This window comes from Malania oleifera, chromosome 8 (genome assembly GCF_029873635.1).
Source record: "Malania oleifera isolate guangnan ecotype guangnan chromosome 8, ASM2987363v1, whole genome shotgun sequence".
In the NCBI taxonomy this organism is placed as follows: Eukaryota; Viridiplantae; Streptophyta; class Magnoliopsida; order Santalales; family Ximeniaceae; genus Malania; species Malania oleifera.
Window position 1 is genome coordinate 73,168,806 of NC_080424.1, and position 15,829 is coordinate 73,184,634.

Below are 15,829 nucleotides of genomic sequence, written 5' to 3' on the forward strand. Positions count from 1 at the left end.
AATTATGTCTTATCATACATGATTATGGCATTTGCTTCAACATGAATCACGACATCTGCGCCGGCATATCATAATATACTGAACATGATTTCTCTGTACTGTTAAACATTATATTTATAAAATCATAGTTCCTGTACTTTTTTTTAATTGGCCTTAAAACTATTATATCATACTTTATCCAAGAAAAACATATTATTCTGATATACATAATTATATGGAAATTTAAACTCATGCCACACAAAAATGGGTAACATTCTAAATGTAAAATATGTTCCATAATTATAATTTTTGAATAACCACGTTTAAATAATATCCCTGTTCATAGCAATATTTCCCAAACATAGTTCTACAATATACATATTTTCCAAAAATTTAATATTGTAGAATAATAAATAATTTTATTAAAAATTCTGATTTAATTTATCCCCTTATATTGCTTACTAAGAAGCCCACAAAACCCCCAATCCTACACCTGCAGTGTTCCCAGCACAACACCCTGAAATTACCATTTTCCCCCAACAAACTTCAGTATCATCTTACCTAACATATTCTCCTCAGTCTAGAAACACCAAATATCCAAAAAAACTGAGATCAACTAACTTACCCAAATTTTGGGATGATTCCCAAACTTTCCAAATCGAATTTTCGCTCCAGTTATGTTGTAGAGAATCTCTCAAAGATCATCGTGGTAGCTTCTGATCGTCGAATCGAGGAGAAGCAGAGCTGAAAACTTAGAGAGAAGGGAGAGAAACTGTCGACCTTATTAGTCACGCCCGGTTTTGATTATGACAAATACTCATTGTATCTAATGAGCATTTGAGGTTTTGTGCAGGAACTAAGGGTAATAAGATCAAGATGTGCACAAAGCAAGAAAAGCTTAAAGACTAAATCATATTCATTGTAATATATTTATATTGGTCTGTAATAGTAAGTAGGTATTGGGTTTGAAATAAGCTCACACACATCACATGTATGATTTACTACGTAAGCTCAAACCAAACCATGAATGAGAAAGGACCTTAGAAAGACCCTAGGGTGTACCCTTCGGTCGACCTTCGATCAACCGACACCGGACCTTTTCGGTGTTTTCAAATTGGACCCCAAGTGCCCCTAGGACACTCACACTTTCACATATATTTGTTAGGCACTTAAATAGGGCTTGATTGTGTCAAGATGAGACCGAAATGCACACCTGGTGCACTTTCGGTCGACCGACCAAATCAGTTCATTTTTTGCCTGGTCGACCGAACCATAACTTGGTGAACCGTTGACCAAGGTCCCGGTCGACCGAGACCCTGTAGTTCATTTGACCCCGGTCGACCGAACCACCTGGGAGTCAACATTTTGACCTCTCGGTCGACCGACCACTTTTTGTACTCCAACTACCTAGTCAACCGAAGGGTCATCGGGAGAATTCCCAGCGATCTGGTCGACCGAACCATGCAGTTCAAAAAGGGCCCGGTCGACCGAACCTTGAGAGTGTGAGAAATCGCTCTCTCCGGTCGACTGAGCCTTTCAGTTCAAAAGTCCCCTAGTCGACCGAGCCATTTGAGTCCTGGTGGACCGAACCTATTATGGTCGACCGGACCTCTTGGGTTGCCCTAATTTTTTACTGCAGTTAACAATTTTTAAATAGGGTTAAAATGCTTTAAACATCATTAAACTTTTCTAATAATACCCAATAGGTCCCTAACGGCCATATTTTCTCTCATGTCTATATATATGAGTTCATTTGAGAAAATTAAGTGTGATTAGCCATTTTGATTAGGGAAAATTCTTTTTAAAAAAAAAACCCCTATAATACTCATTTCCAAGCTCCATATACTCAATCTTACCTACCCATATTGCCTACATCATTTTGTAAGTTGTTTTTGAGTGTTTGTCTTGATTGGTTTGCTCTCCTATCTTTGGATTGTTTGACTTATTTTTTAGAGCTAAACCTTAAGTATTCTTAGGGGACTTTGTTAATAAGTCTCTCCTAAGAAGACTTGTATAAAACTTCTGAGTATTGCATATTCATTGCAATATCTTAAGAAGTTTGTATTTGTATTTTGGTTGCAAAAACATTTTCAAATATCTACGGTGTTTTTATCTTGAAAATATTTGATGAGATATTTGCTTATGTGATAAAATCTTTGTTGCAATATTCGTTAACTCATATATCCTTTGCTAAATACAAAGATTGAATACCCTTTTTGCAAACCAAACATATACACTTCAAGAGCATCATACGATTGAGAAAACCCGCTCTTTGAAATATACACATATATTGCTTAGCTAGTGTCTTTGTGTGAACATCTTACCTGAATATCTTGTGATACAAAGATCATACCATTTGTCACTCTCACGTACGCATTACACTGATAGAAAATACTTTGAGAGTTGAACCGTTTAGACCATATTGAGCTTACATATTATTTCATATTGTGGTGTATGTGATTGAACGTAACTGGGTACAAATCTGCTTTACTTGAAAGCTTATTCATTGTACCATTTGATTGTATTTCAAATACTGTTGTATTTCTAGGCACGAGCCTGAAGAGGGAGACTAGCCTTGGAATAGTCCTGGATTGGCTTTGACTCGGTTAGGAAAGCTAGGTGCGTCATCCTGTTAAGGCGTGTAGGTTGAGGTCAGCCCCGCTAATTGACCTGATTAAGGTTGAGGTCAGCCCTGTGTCAATTTGACCTGGTTATAAACGGTGCCGCTCCACCCTTAAGTGAGCTATTAGTGGAATCCTCCAGCTTGCGAGCTTAAGGCGAGGACGTAAGCACAGTTGGCCGAACCCCAATAACATATTGTGTGTTTGTTTATATTCATGCAGTTTATATTTACCGCACATGTATGTTATGGGTGAATGATGTGTATGACTTAATTTCCACGTTATACTTATCTACGCATTTGGAAATTGTATAGACTGACCCTAGGTTGTGTATTCACCGTTGTTGGATAAATTAACCTAGGTGAAAAAGTTTTAAATTCCAATTCTGCCCCCCCTTCTTAGGAATACACCAATTCTAACAGAAACCGTGTAGAGAGAGAGAGGAATTGAAAAAATAAAATTTTCTTCCACTGAAATCAATTTTGGGCTATATATAGAGTGTTGTCCATGTGGCACTCGTCAACGAGCCACGACTTCTCATTGACGAGTCCAAGCAATAGTCTCGTCGACGAACGCTTACTCCTCGTTGACGACATTTAGGCCCTGAAAAAGGTACTCTCAGTAACTTCTCGTCGATGAGACACATGTCCCTGTCGACGAGCCCAAGCGCCCTACTCGTCGACGAAACCCTACTAAAATCCCTTTTTGAAAAATTCTTTTCTTTCCTTTCTTTTATTATTTAATTACTATAATTTTTCGGGTCTCTACACTACCTCATGATCAGGAGGTAGTCTCGGCAAATCTTTAGGAAAAACATCAAGAAAATCCCTTACTATTGGGATATCCTCTAATCTCAACTCCCCTTCTAATGTCTCCTTTACACAAGCTAGATAACCCTGACAACCCTCTAGTAGCAATTGCCTCGCCTGTATGGCAGATAACAACCGTGGTGGGGTACGCACACAATACCCCACAAACCTGTACTCCTGTCCCCCTAGAGGTCTAAACATTACCTCCTTCTAATGACAATCTATATTGGCATAGTGAACAGCTAGCCAATCCATCCCCAGTATCACTTCAAACCCATGCATATCCAAGACCACCAGATCAGCTAATAAAATCCTCCTCTGAATACATATCGGACAGTTACTAAGTACCTTATCACATATCCCCACAGCCCCTGTCGGCGTAGCCATAGACAAACTAACACCCAATTACTGTGTTTCGAACCCACAAAATTTAACAAATTCCCATATGATAAAAGAATAAGTTATCCCTAAATCAAATAAAGCAATTGTTGTAAATGACAAAATTGAGATTGTACCTGTCACAACATCTCCTGTCGCCTTAACATCTCCTGGTGTCAGTGCGTAGACTCGAGCTGGGGCAATATTCCTCTGCTGTCCGCCTTCGGGTGCCTGGTGACCTCCTCAGTATGGTCTATAAGTAGGCGCAACAACTGGAGGTGCTTGACAGTCTCTCACCATATGCCCAGGCTAATAACACTGATAACATATTGCCTCCCTGACCCGACATTCTCTTGGGTGTCTCCTGTAGCATATGGGACAAGAAGGAGGCATCTGACTGCCCTGTAAGGCCCAATCTCTGACTACCTATCTCCGTCCTCCCCTGCTATCCTGCCTTCTCCAAGGCCCTCGACTGGACCCTGCCTGAACATCTGGAGGCGCGGGCCTCTTCCCCTGACTCTATGGTGCAGCTCCTCTCTAAAGGCCAACCTCAATCACTGCAGCTCTATCCATTACCTCTGCAAATGTTTGAGCCTGGAAGCCTATAACCTACTTAAACAAACTCTGTCTCAGGCCCTCCTCAAACTTCCCTGCTTTCCTCGCCTTATCTAGTACCAAATACGAAGCAAATTAAGACAGTTCAATGAATCTAGCTACATACTGTTATACTGTCATCGATCCCTGCATCAAATGCAAAAATTTCGATGCCTTCCCACTTCTGACTGTAGCAGGGAAGTATCTATCGAAAAAGATCTCCTTGAAGCGGCTCTACGTCATCGCTACAAGGTTAAGTCTCTACTCCTCCAACTGCCTCACTGATATCCACCAGAGCTTTGCCTCCCCTATCAGCTTAAAAGCTGCAAACAATACCTTCTGCTCATCTGTACACGGCATAACTACCAACATATCCTCTATGTCTTGAACCCAGTTCTCGACCACAAGTGGGTTAGCTCCTCCATAGAATGATGGGGATCTCATACGCGTGAACTGCTCAATCGTGCAGCTCCACTCCCCTGAACCTTTAGCCATCTCAGCCATTACTTGCAGAGTGATGCTACATAGTACAACATCAAGATCTCCACCACCCATACTAGAAGGCCCTGCATCATACCCTCCAGCTTGTGCACTACTACTCCCTAGATCCATCCTGCAAAGGGTATAAAAATGTTTTAGAACTCTATCATCATAACTCACTAGCACACCCAGCATGCTAAAACTCTTAAAATATTTGACTATAAACATTTCTCTTAACACTCTTAATCCCCATTTAATATTCAATCTTACCACTCGGAAACACAATCTGGCGATAGTATCTATGGTTTTCCTGAAATCGTCACCCCAGGAAAAACATAGAAACAACCACGGAACTCTTGCTTCTAGGTCGTAAAATAGAGCCCTAAATTCTAATCTCATCCTCTAACAACAGCTGATTCATATCTCATCTATATTCATTCCTATACTATAGTATTGTATTCCGCTCTTTGCTAAAATCTGCAGAACCCAACAACCTAGGCTCTGATACCAAACTGTGATGCCTCGATTTTCACACCATTTTTTTATAAATAAAAGATCAATCATATAATCATATATCGGCCACGTCAACCTCTGATACAACAATACATAACCCAATTCGAAATTGGGTATCGGGTACACCATTATACTCACATACACAAACCTAACAGTGGAAGTCATTTCATATATATATATATATAGATACATACCACAGCGAATACACATAATAGAGTACCAATCATCCATATATACATGACTAACATATTCCCAAAAGACACACAAAACACTCTAGGGGAATTCTCCATTCCTAGCTCGAAATACTCACCCTGTCTACACAGGGTATCCACTCCCCTCTATCTTGGAGCCCTTTCACCAGGTCTACCTCGGTTTTCTAAATTATTTAAATATTTGGGTGACACATCTCAGTAAGACGAAATAAATTATTTACAGAGTATGGCAATATGAGTTTCATTATATCATAACATACAACAATTCAACAATAGTATCTTCTGAGAAAATATACTATTTCCACATTTACAATCATATAAATATACAACACGAGCTTTCATAAGCTTTTAATTCATTTCCAAATCCAATCATACACAACCCATGTTTACCAACAAAGATCCTCAAAATAGGGAAGCTTACCCGTCCATACAAGCAGCTTCCCTCTGCCCTGATATCATTTGTATTCTAACCCAATTAACTCGGGTTCAGCTGCAACTGATACTTATTAGAGCACTCACCTTACTCAGTAAGCCCTCAGCCGGTGTGTTTTTTTCGCTTTAATTATTTATATTATTAAATTGTGTTATTTCATTTCTCATTTTCTTTCTCATTTCCATTTTTATTTCATTTCCATTTCCATATCTAGCACATAAGTGTCCTTAGTTACTGATACATCCATGTCTATACTCATGGCTTCACTAAGGATATCTCTCCACGTTATGCTTCCCCCCATGAATAAGGTTGTGCGGCTCGAGGGCTGTACCTAACCGTGGTTGGTTAACCTAGTTAGGTCAAAATATCATATCATAGATCCCGTATCTAAAGTACGACTAGTCTGCCAATCGCCCTAATCCAGACTCAAGGGGCACAACAACTCTACTATATAGCTCAATCGACTGTCACGCCACACACTCCACGAATCCATGTAGTTGCACTAACACCACTAGCAACGGTATCGTACTCAATATCATAACCCATTATTAGGGTTTCCATATCCATCCATCAAGGTTATCACTACCACATACCCGTAATCATTATGTGGTATTGATATTTCATCAATCACATTTCTATATTCATATTTCGAAATTTCACATTTCAATTCTCACAATTCAATATTCATATTGCATAATTAACGTTCCAATAATCACATTTCTCATATTTATATTTCTTATTTTCACATTTCAATATCTATATTGTAGTATTCACATTACAATACTCACATTCTCATATTCTCATTTCAGTATTCACATTTCATTATTTTCATTGCAGTATTATCATTGCAATATTCTCAATTCAGCTTTCATAATTCAGTATTCACAACTCATTTCATTTCATAATAATGTATACATATCTCATTTCACGTTACTCAATATTTCTCAATAAAACATTTCCATATTTCACGTTTCATCATTTCTTAGAAGATATAAATTGTTTAGTACATTTCACTTCCATCATTTTCCCACATTTCAAACCTCATATATCAATATACATTTCATAAACTAATATTTCTTAGGGTAAATCATTTAACCCAGTTTTAAACATTTCTCATTATAAATAATATGCCACACAAATTTTGTCTAATATTTATATCATAATAAATTTCAGGTAAATTATCATAATACCATTTTCACATAATAACTCAATCAGTATTTCTCAAATCGACTGTAATAATTTATTCCCCTTACCTGACTTACTGAGAGGTCCACTATCACCCTAAATTTGACACTCCTCTGTGTTCACAGCTCAAAAGCCTAAAAATAACATTTTTACCTAATCAATCAACTTATTTCCCTTAATAATTTATGTATAATACTTCCCAGATTTCAAATACTTCAAACAACCCATTAAACCCTAAAATTTCTTACTTACCATGATTTTGGGATGATGTGTTGGAACTCCAAACTGAAAATTTATTACGCCTATGCTGCAGAGAATCTTCTCAGGAATCTCGTGGCGGTTCCCAATCGTCAAACCAAGATTTAACGAAGCTGGAAACGAAGAGAGAAGGAAAGGGAACTGTGGGTCCAGAGAGAGAGAGAGAGAGAGAGAGAGAAATACATGCTGAAATGAGGGTTTTCAATATTTATAACTCGGCATTCGTCAACGAATTCAAGTGGTTCATCAACGACCTAAGAAGGAACTTCATCGATGAGGAGGCTATTTCGTCAATGAACCTGAAATTCCTTGAAATTCCCAAAACTCTCGGTAATCTCTCGTCGACGAGACACGTGTACCCTGTCGCCGAAATCAATGGGACATTCATCGACGAAGACCCTGGATTCGTTGACGAAGTCCTATTTTCTCCCTTTTTAAATTTCTTTCGCCTTACTCTTTCCTTTATTATTATTATTATTTTTATTATTATTATTATTATTATTCATGAATAATTTTTCGGGTCTCTACACATATACCAACGGTGTCCTCCTCCCACGAGATATGTTCATATTCACTTCAGGGAATGGGTCGAACCAGTTGGACGAGTTTCGTGATTTTTCATCAAAAACTCGTTATTTTGCTCAACAACAAGAAAACATTATATTGGTTTAGAAAATTTACTAAATTTCCTCTCCTTATATTGTTGTTACATGAGCACATTACTGGGATGGAAAGTAGTAAATGTTTTCAAGCATGTCTTCATCAATAATATTTTCACCACATAATTTTAGCTTCGAGTTAATCTTATGCAGAGTTGAGTTATATTTATTGATTGTTTTAAAATCTTGTAACCTCACGTGCAACCATTCATATCGAGTTTTTGGTAAAATCATAGTCTTTAGATAGTCAAATCTATTCTTTAAATTTTTCCATAAGATAAGTGGGTCTTTGATAGTGAGATATTCAGTTTTTAATTCTTCATCTAAATTGACGGAGGAAGATCATAACTTTTACGCGATCCTGTAGGGATACAGTATTTTCATGTAAAATAGTATTTTCCAAGATCATTGCATTTAGATAGATATCAACATTAAGAATCCATGATAAATAATTGTTGCCTTTGATATCAAGGGGAACAAATTTAACTTTACTTAGGTTTGACATGTGAATAAATTAACAATAATAAGACAATTTAGAAAAACAAAATGTAAAAACTGAAATAAAATTGAAATAATATAATATTATTTTCACTCTTTTGAGTTACTTAAATATGTTTTTTCAAGAACATTATTTTATTTTTCTCAATTTGTACTCTTAAGGAGTATGATTTCAATTTATAATATTAAATTGAGTAATAATTTATCATCTCTTACGGAGGTTAAGTATACTATCTCATTTAAAGGATAAATGCTTCACCTCTTTAGGAGGTCGATTTGAACATTTTTTTTTTAGAGGTTAAAAATATACTCTCTTCAAGAGGCAAATATTTACCATCTCTTTTGAAGATTAGATATATAGTCTCTTTAAGAGGTCTATCTATTTGGGAGATTAAATATGTAGACGAGAAATTTAAATATATTACCTTTTCAAGAGAACTATCTTTTCGAAAGATTTAAATATATAGTCTTTTCATGAGAACTATCTTATCATCTTTTCTGGAAATTGATATTTTTTAAACTTAAAAAAAAAACATATTCTTTTCTAAAGAATTTTATACTCTTAAGGATTAAAACTTACAAGAAATAAATTAAATAGGATTTAAAAAAGTATCTCAAATAGTTAGAGTCTTGTACTGATAACGTCTTATAAAATATGCAAGAAAATAAATAGAGATAAGACAAAAACCTATTTTACGGGTGGATGGGATAAAAAAACTTCACTATCTCGGGTGGAATTATAAGATGATTTAGAACAAACCTACAAAATATCACTCTTCTTTTATCTCTCATCTTCTCTCATCATCATTAATATTTAAATTTTTAAAATTTTTAAATACATTAAAATAAAATTTATTTTTAATAGCATTGATATAGAAAAAAAATATAATAAAAAATAGATTCCATTGTGCCAAACAGAATATTTATTCAAATGGATCATTTACAAGCTGATGACATGATGATAAAGAATGACCAACTTCAAATTTATTCATGATAATGTCTATCCATATATTTATATCTTCATTAAATAAAATTATGACAAACTTTTACACGAGTAATAAATTTCCTAATCCTGTTCTATTTTTAGTATTCTATTTTTAGTAATACAGATTTTGTATTCCAAGAAGGTAATCTTCAATTAATGCACTCACATTCAAAGAGTGCAGATAACCCAACAAAAAAAAAATAGATGACTCATGATGAGATATATTTGCCCTCTGCTGCTTCTCCTTCCCCTATAAATCCAATCATCAATCAATTCCCCAGCCTGCATCTCAGTCAATAACCAGTTTACACTGAAGAAAGAGCGATGTCCAAGCTTACAACCCTCTTTGCGTTAGCCCTTATCCTCTGCTTCACTGTATCCTCTGCCGCTCGTCCTGACCCTTCCCTGGTGAAGACCCAACATGAATCAGTATGACCGTTACTCTGTAGATCTGTTTTTGTTTCCGTTTTCCTGTTTTTTGTTTTTGTTACTCTTTACGTTTTCTGATCTGGGTTTGGTTTGGCTTTTATTTCCTCTGTTTTAATTAATAGAGCTTGGGAGCAGAGAAAGGTGTGGTTGAGGGTGACGCAGCAGCGTGTGATGGAGCAGGGAAGGAAGAGTGCTTGGTGAGGAAGACGCCGGGGTTTCATCTGGACTATATCTACAGCGTCAAAAATTAAAGCCTTGAAGCTATGCTTATGAGTTCTGATAAATATTAATAATAATGGGTCGTCGTGGTTTCATAATTTGTTTTATTTGGACTTCAGGCCAGTAGTGATTTGTAGTATTTTCTATTAATTAATCTCCTACAGTGTTAGCAATGGGTTTGTGTACTTGTGTTTTTGTTTTGGAAACAATTGTATGATATATGCAGTCTCCATGAAGGTTATATTCTTCTTTAGGTCACAGTTCTTAAAGTTGATCTCAGCCATCAATCCCTTTTCACAGGTAAAATTTTTACTCTTATATATAAACTAATTGGACACTAATTTGCTTCTTCTTCTTTGACAAAAGATACTTACCTTTTCTTAGGTTTGATAAAATAACAATGACCTCCGTCCTCTTTTGAGATTTCAAACTTTCCTCAACTATTAATTTTTGAGAAACTTATACCATTCAAAAAAATATTTTTTTAAAAAAATATAAAATGTTTGTTTTACCGAGCCTTCAGGTGAGTTTGTAAAAATTTTGAAATTTCAAAAGTTTTTAAACTTTAAAATCTTAAGGAAAATCCTTATCTTTTTGTCAATTATCTATTATATAACATAATATGTAATGACACATTAAATTTATGCCTAGCTTCAGGACACAAACCATCGACGGTTACAACTGATTTATTGACGGTTTGCTCTCTGTTTCAAACCGTCACACAAACTGTTGACGGTTACAACTGAATTTTTCAACGGATTGCTTTTCATTTGAAACCGTCGACGACTTGCCCTGTAACCGTCAATGGTTTCTTTCTGTTAAGTTGGTTTTTTCTATTATTCAGCGTTTGTTTCTTGTTAATTTAATAATTAATTGTTTAGTTAGTTGATACTTTGCATGTATATATATGAGGTTTATGATGTACATGATAATATACAAGAAATAAAAGCAAGTTGGAGATTTTGAATTTTCTCTCCAAGATTCAGTTTTATTTCTTTGCTTCCTGCAACATATTTCTTCTTTCAATTATGTCATGGTATTAGAGCAAGGTGCTCAGTTCTTGATTGAAGATTTTTCCAATCCATATTTTTTCTCCATCATGGAGAAAGTCCTGGTTCAATCTTGGTTTATCATCCTTTTGTTGTGAAATGGATCATATAATGAAGATGCACAGTGGAATAAACAACAAGTGAATGTAAATAACACACACAACTAGAACAAGATCAACACAAAGATTTACGTGGTTCAGCAAAGTCTACATCCATGGAAGCAAAGGCACAAAAATTCACTAAGGAAATGAAAATATACACTATACACTATAATAGTGATCACTCTCACTCTCAAAATATGTCCAGATAACCTATATAGAGGTTCCTCGTAGGTTTCCCGCCATTTTTCAAACCACTCAATGTTCGAAAATTCAAAATTCAGAAAAAACTATTGCGCAGCCTAGGCGCCCCTTGTCGACGAACACAAGACTTCATCGACGAGTCCAAGAAGAACCTTTGTCAACGAATACAGGACTCTCGTCGACGATACCAGAAGTCTAAAATTTCCTGCTCTTGATAATTATTCATCGACGAGCTTCAGAGCCTTCGTCCACGAACCTCTGTTGTTCTCTCGTCGACAAAAACAGGGCTCTCGTTGACGAGTCCTACTATACTGCCCCTTCATGTTTTTCCTCCTTCCTTCTTTGCTTACCAAAATAGAAGTATAAGAGCCACAACTAACACCTTTGAATGGTGAGAATTACTATATATGAAGCAAATCAATGTTGACAGCTCTCAATGCCAATAACAAAACAGGTTTTTTGGACGGAACATTTTCTCAGCCTGAAGATCAGGCTAATCCATTGTATATTTTTTGGTTTCATTGCAACAATATGGTGCTTTCGTGGATTTTGAATTCTCTCACACGAGAGATTGCTACTAGTGTTATCAACTCTTCAATTACTGAACAAGTTTAGAAGAATTTGAAAATCAAGTTCACACAAGGTAATGGTCCTAGCTTATTTCAACTCAAGAAAGATCTTGCTTCATTAGTTCAAGATCAATCTTCGGTTAGTTCTTATTACACAAAGTTGAAAGTTGTATGGGCTGAATTTTCTACTATGAAACCCATTCCTAGTTGTTCTTGTAATCTGGGATATTCTTGTGGAGCTTTAAAAATAGTAATTGAGCAACATAAAAAAGAATATGTTGTTCAATTTTTGATGGGTCTAAATGATTCTTTTACACACATTTAATGACAAATTCTACTCATGGATCCAATGTCATCCATTGATAGAGTTTTTTCTCTCACTTTACAAGAAGAAAAGCAAAGAAAGGTAGTGGGATCATCCTTAATAACCAAAACTGCTGCTATATTCAGCAATAATGTTCCTGCAACAATGGCCAAGAATTATAAGAAGCAACGTCTCAAGCAAATTTGTACTCATTGCAGTTTTACTGTGCATATGGTTGAAAAATGCTACAAGTTACATGGATATCCTCCTAGATATCATTAGAATTCAAGAACCAAGATATCTTCTGCACATCAAGTTTCATTATCTTCCAATGACTTAGATTGTTCAGCCACAAATCATCAGTTTCCTTTCACTAAAGAATAGTGTAAACAACTTCTTTCCTTTTTACAACCCTCTTCACAGACACCTCAACCCTCAACCATGAATGTTACCTTCTTTCTTCGAATTCGGCCCGAATTTAGCCCGATTCGACGATCAAAAACCACCATGAGGTTCCTGGAGTGTTCCTTTTCAAGTTAGCCAAAGTAGAAACTTGATTTGGAGTTCTTGGGCACCACTCCAAAATTAGGATAAGTAAGATATTTTTTATATTAAATTATTTATTGGGAGTGTGTGAACCTAGAAGATGTTAAATGATAAATATATTGAGATTGAATTCATTAAGCTAGTATTTTTGGAATACAGGGTTCCGTTTTCCGTTCGTGTTAGGCAGAATTTTGAGGATCGGGTAAGGGAAAATAAAATTATACCAGGGTTTTATTTAAATTTGAATCAGTTATTTGCAAGTATAGGAACCTTATAATTATAGTATGATTTCCTGACGATTCAACCAATTTAAAATAATGATTTGGTTATAATTTATAATTTGGGAAAAACTGTGTGGCATGAGAATAATCCTTTATAATTGACTAATTGAGAATACTATTTGCTTGAGAATATTGTTGGTTGAGAATTCTATCAGCTTGTAAATACTGATTAGTTGTGAATACTATCTGGTTGTGAGTACTACTTGGCTGTGAACATTATTTGATGGTGAATATGGGTTGATTGTGAATACTGTCTGTTGTGAGTATAAATGTGCAGTGAAATACGTAGCTACCCTATGTGGGCCACGTATAGTGTGAGTACGTAGCTTCCCTACGTGGGTCACGTACATTGGAGTACGCAGTTGCCTTACATAGGCCATGTATAGTAGAGTACGTAGCTGCCCTACGTGAGCAATGTACTGTGAGGTACGTAGCTGCCTTACGTGCGCCACGTACAGTGAGGTACGCAGCTACCCTACATGGGCCACATACTGTGAGGTATGCAGTTGCTCTAGGTGGACCACGTACTAAGTTTAATGGATTGTGTTGTATCCTGTGTGAATGAAAACTGTGGCGTATATGTTTGCAAACTATATGGAATGATTGACGTGAATGTGGGTGTGTACTTGTATGTGAATTTAAATGTATAAATATTTATAGCAAAGTAAATCTCTCCGTCCGAAGGCTTGCTGAGAAAGGTGAGTGCCCTAGTAGTTGTAATGGTACCAAAGCAGAGTGAAGTTACATGTATGGTGTCACGCCCCAAACCCGCAAGTGGGTCCCAGGTGTGATTATAGTAACCTAACCTATCTTTATATCAATTAAAACATATATGATACAATACCAAAAGAGGGTCCAACCCCGTGGGGTACACGGATGCCCTTACAATCATAACATACACATCCATACTTATCATATACACAGTGGAATACGGTCTTCCTATACATGTACAGTACCATACCAGAGTTTATATAAAATTAGGATATACATTCCCATGGTTACAAAACATTCCCCGAGTGTCTACAAAAACTATCACGACAACCCAACTACAAAACTCGTACCTAAATAGGCACTAATAGCAGCTAATGACACCCTCGCTTCCAGCTGCTAGGATGCTAATTACAGCTACCTGAAGGACCTGAAAACATTTGTACGTACATTCGAGGCGAGACACCTCTCAGTAAGGAAGAAAACAGGTTATATCAGTGTGTGACATATCAGTGTTATTTTACATAAATATAACATTATACAATACAATACAATTCGAAAAAATTTCCATACAATTCTAGTATTTTCAAAAATGCATTATAGTACATACGATACCCAAAACTTACGGTCAGTGTCGTCACACTAGTACGCAACTACACAAAGGTAACCTAAGCCTCACAACGATTACATTGCTACATATGCAACTACGCTGTGACGACCGAGGCCCAACAGTGATTACATTGCCAATATAATGTAGCTCACACAAGTACATAACTACCTATGAACTCAAATTTCACAGTGATTACATTGCCATACACGCAACTACTCTATGAACTCAAAGCTTCACAACGATTACATTGCCATACAGGGTGGCTCACACCCTTCAGTAACCAGCCGAAAGGCATAGTGATATTTCACACCCTCGGATATAGAGTCGGATACTTTCGCTCACGGTTTTCACACTGGTACATGGCGCAGCGTACAGTAATTAGCCGCCACATAACTGTTTCAGTGTACGGTAATTAGCCGCCACTAGCCGATTTCACAAAACTTGGAATCATTTTGGAGCTCATACTCCTATACATATCAACGTACGGTAATAAGCCACTACATTGCTGTTTTACAACATACCTGGAACAATTTCATACAACCATACATACCACACCTATTTGATTTATGACAAATCATATCGTTTTCCATTTCAAGTATACAGTTTATGCAAATATGGATAACAGTCATCTCGATAATACAGTTTAAACAAAACGAACGGTTTTCCAAACAAAGCAGAGATGATATATGAAATCCCCAATTTTTCCTGAAAACTGTAACCCGAAAATCCCATATTTTTACCCGATAAATTTCCCCAAATAAGTTACCAAAACATACATACGATCGTAGCCTACAAGTTTACCAATCCTGATTTAAAAAATAAACTTATATAAACTGAATCCCCTTACCTTAACCTGAATTCCAACTACGAACTCTATGGTCCCCAAAGCTACGAACCAAGACTCCAAAACGTACAAACCACAGTACAATACATACTTACAATTCGTACTACTACACATACACTAAATCGGAAATGAAAATCAAACCTTACCTCGATTTTAGCCCAAAACTCGAAATCGCTCGAAATGGAATTCCGATCCGCTAGAAACGTAAAGAATCCTTTCCTGATCCTTGCAGTATCGTCCGATTTAAAAATTAGGCGAGGAACGGCAAAGAAGTCGATGAGAGAGAGAGAGAGAGAGAGAGAGAGAGAGAGAGAGGGTTTCGAATTCTAGAGAGAGAGAGAAAGAGAGAGGATTTCCAAATCTT

General features: G+C 36.4%; 1 long non-coding RNA gene across 1 annotated transcript; it reads left to right on the top strand.

Annotated features, from left to right (window-relative positions):
- Positions 1–9,836: 9,836 nt before the first annotated feature.
- Positions 9,837–10,503, top strand: LOC131161932 (uncharacterized). Its single transcript, XR_009138649.1, has 2 exons — positions 9,837–10,033; positions 10,156–10,503. It is a non-coding gene; the product is annotated as an uncharacterized LOC131161932 (long non-coding RNA).
- Positions 10,504–15,829: the final 5,326 nt, after the last annotated feature.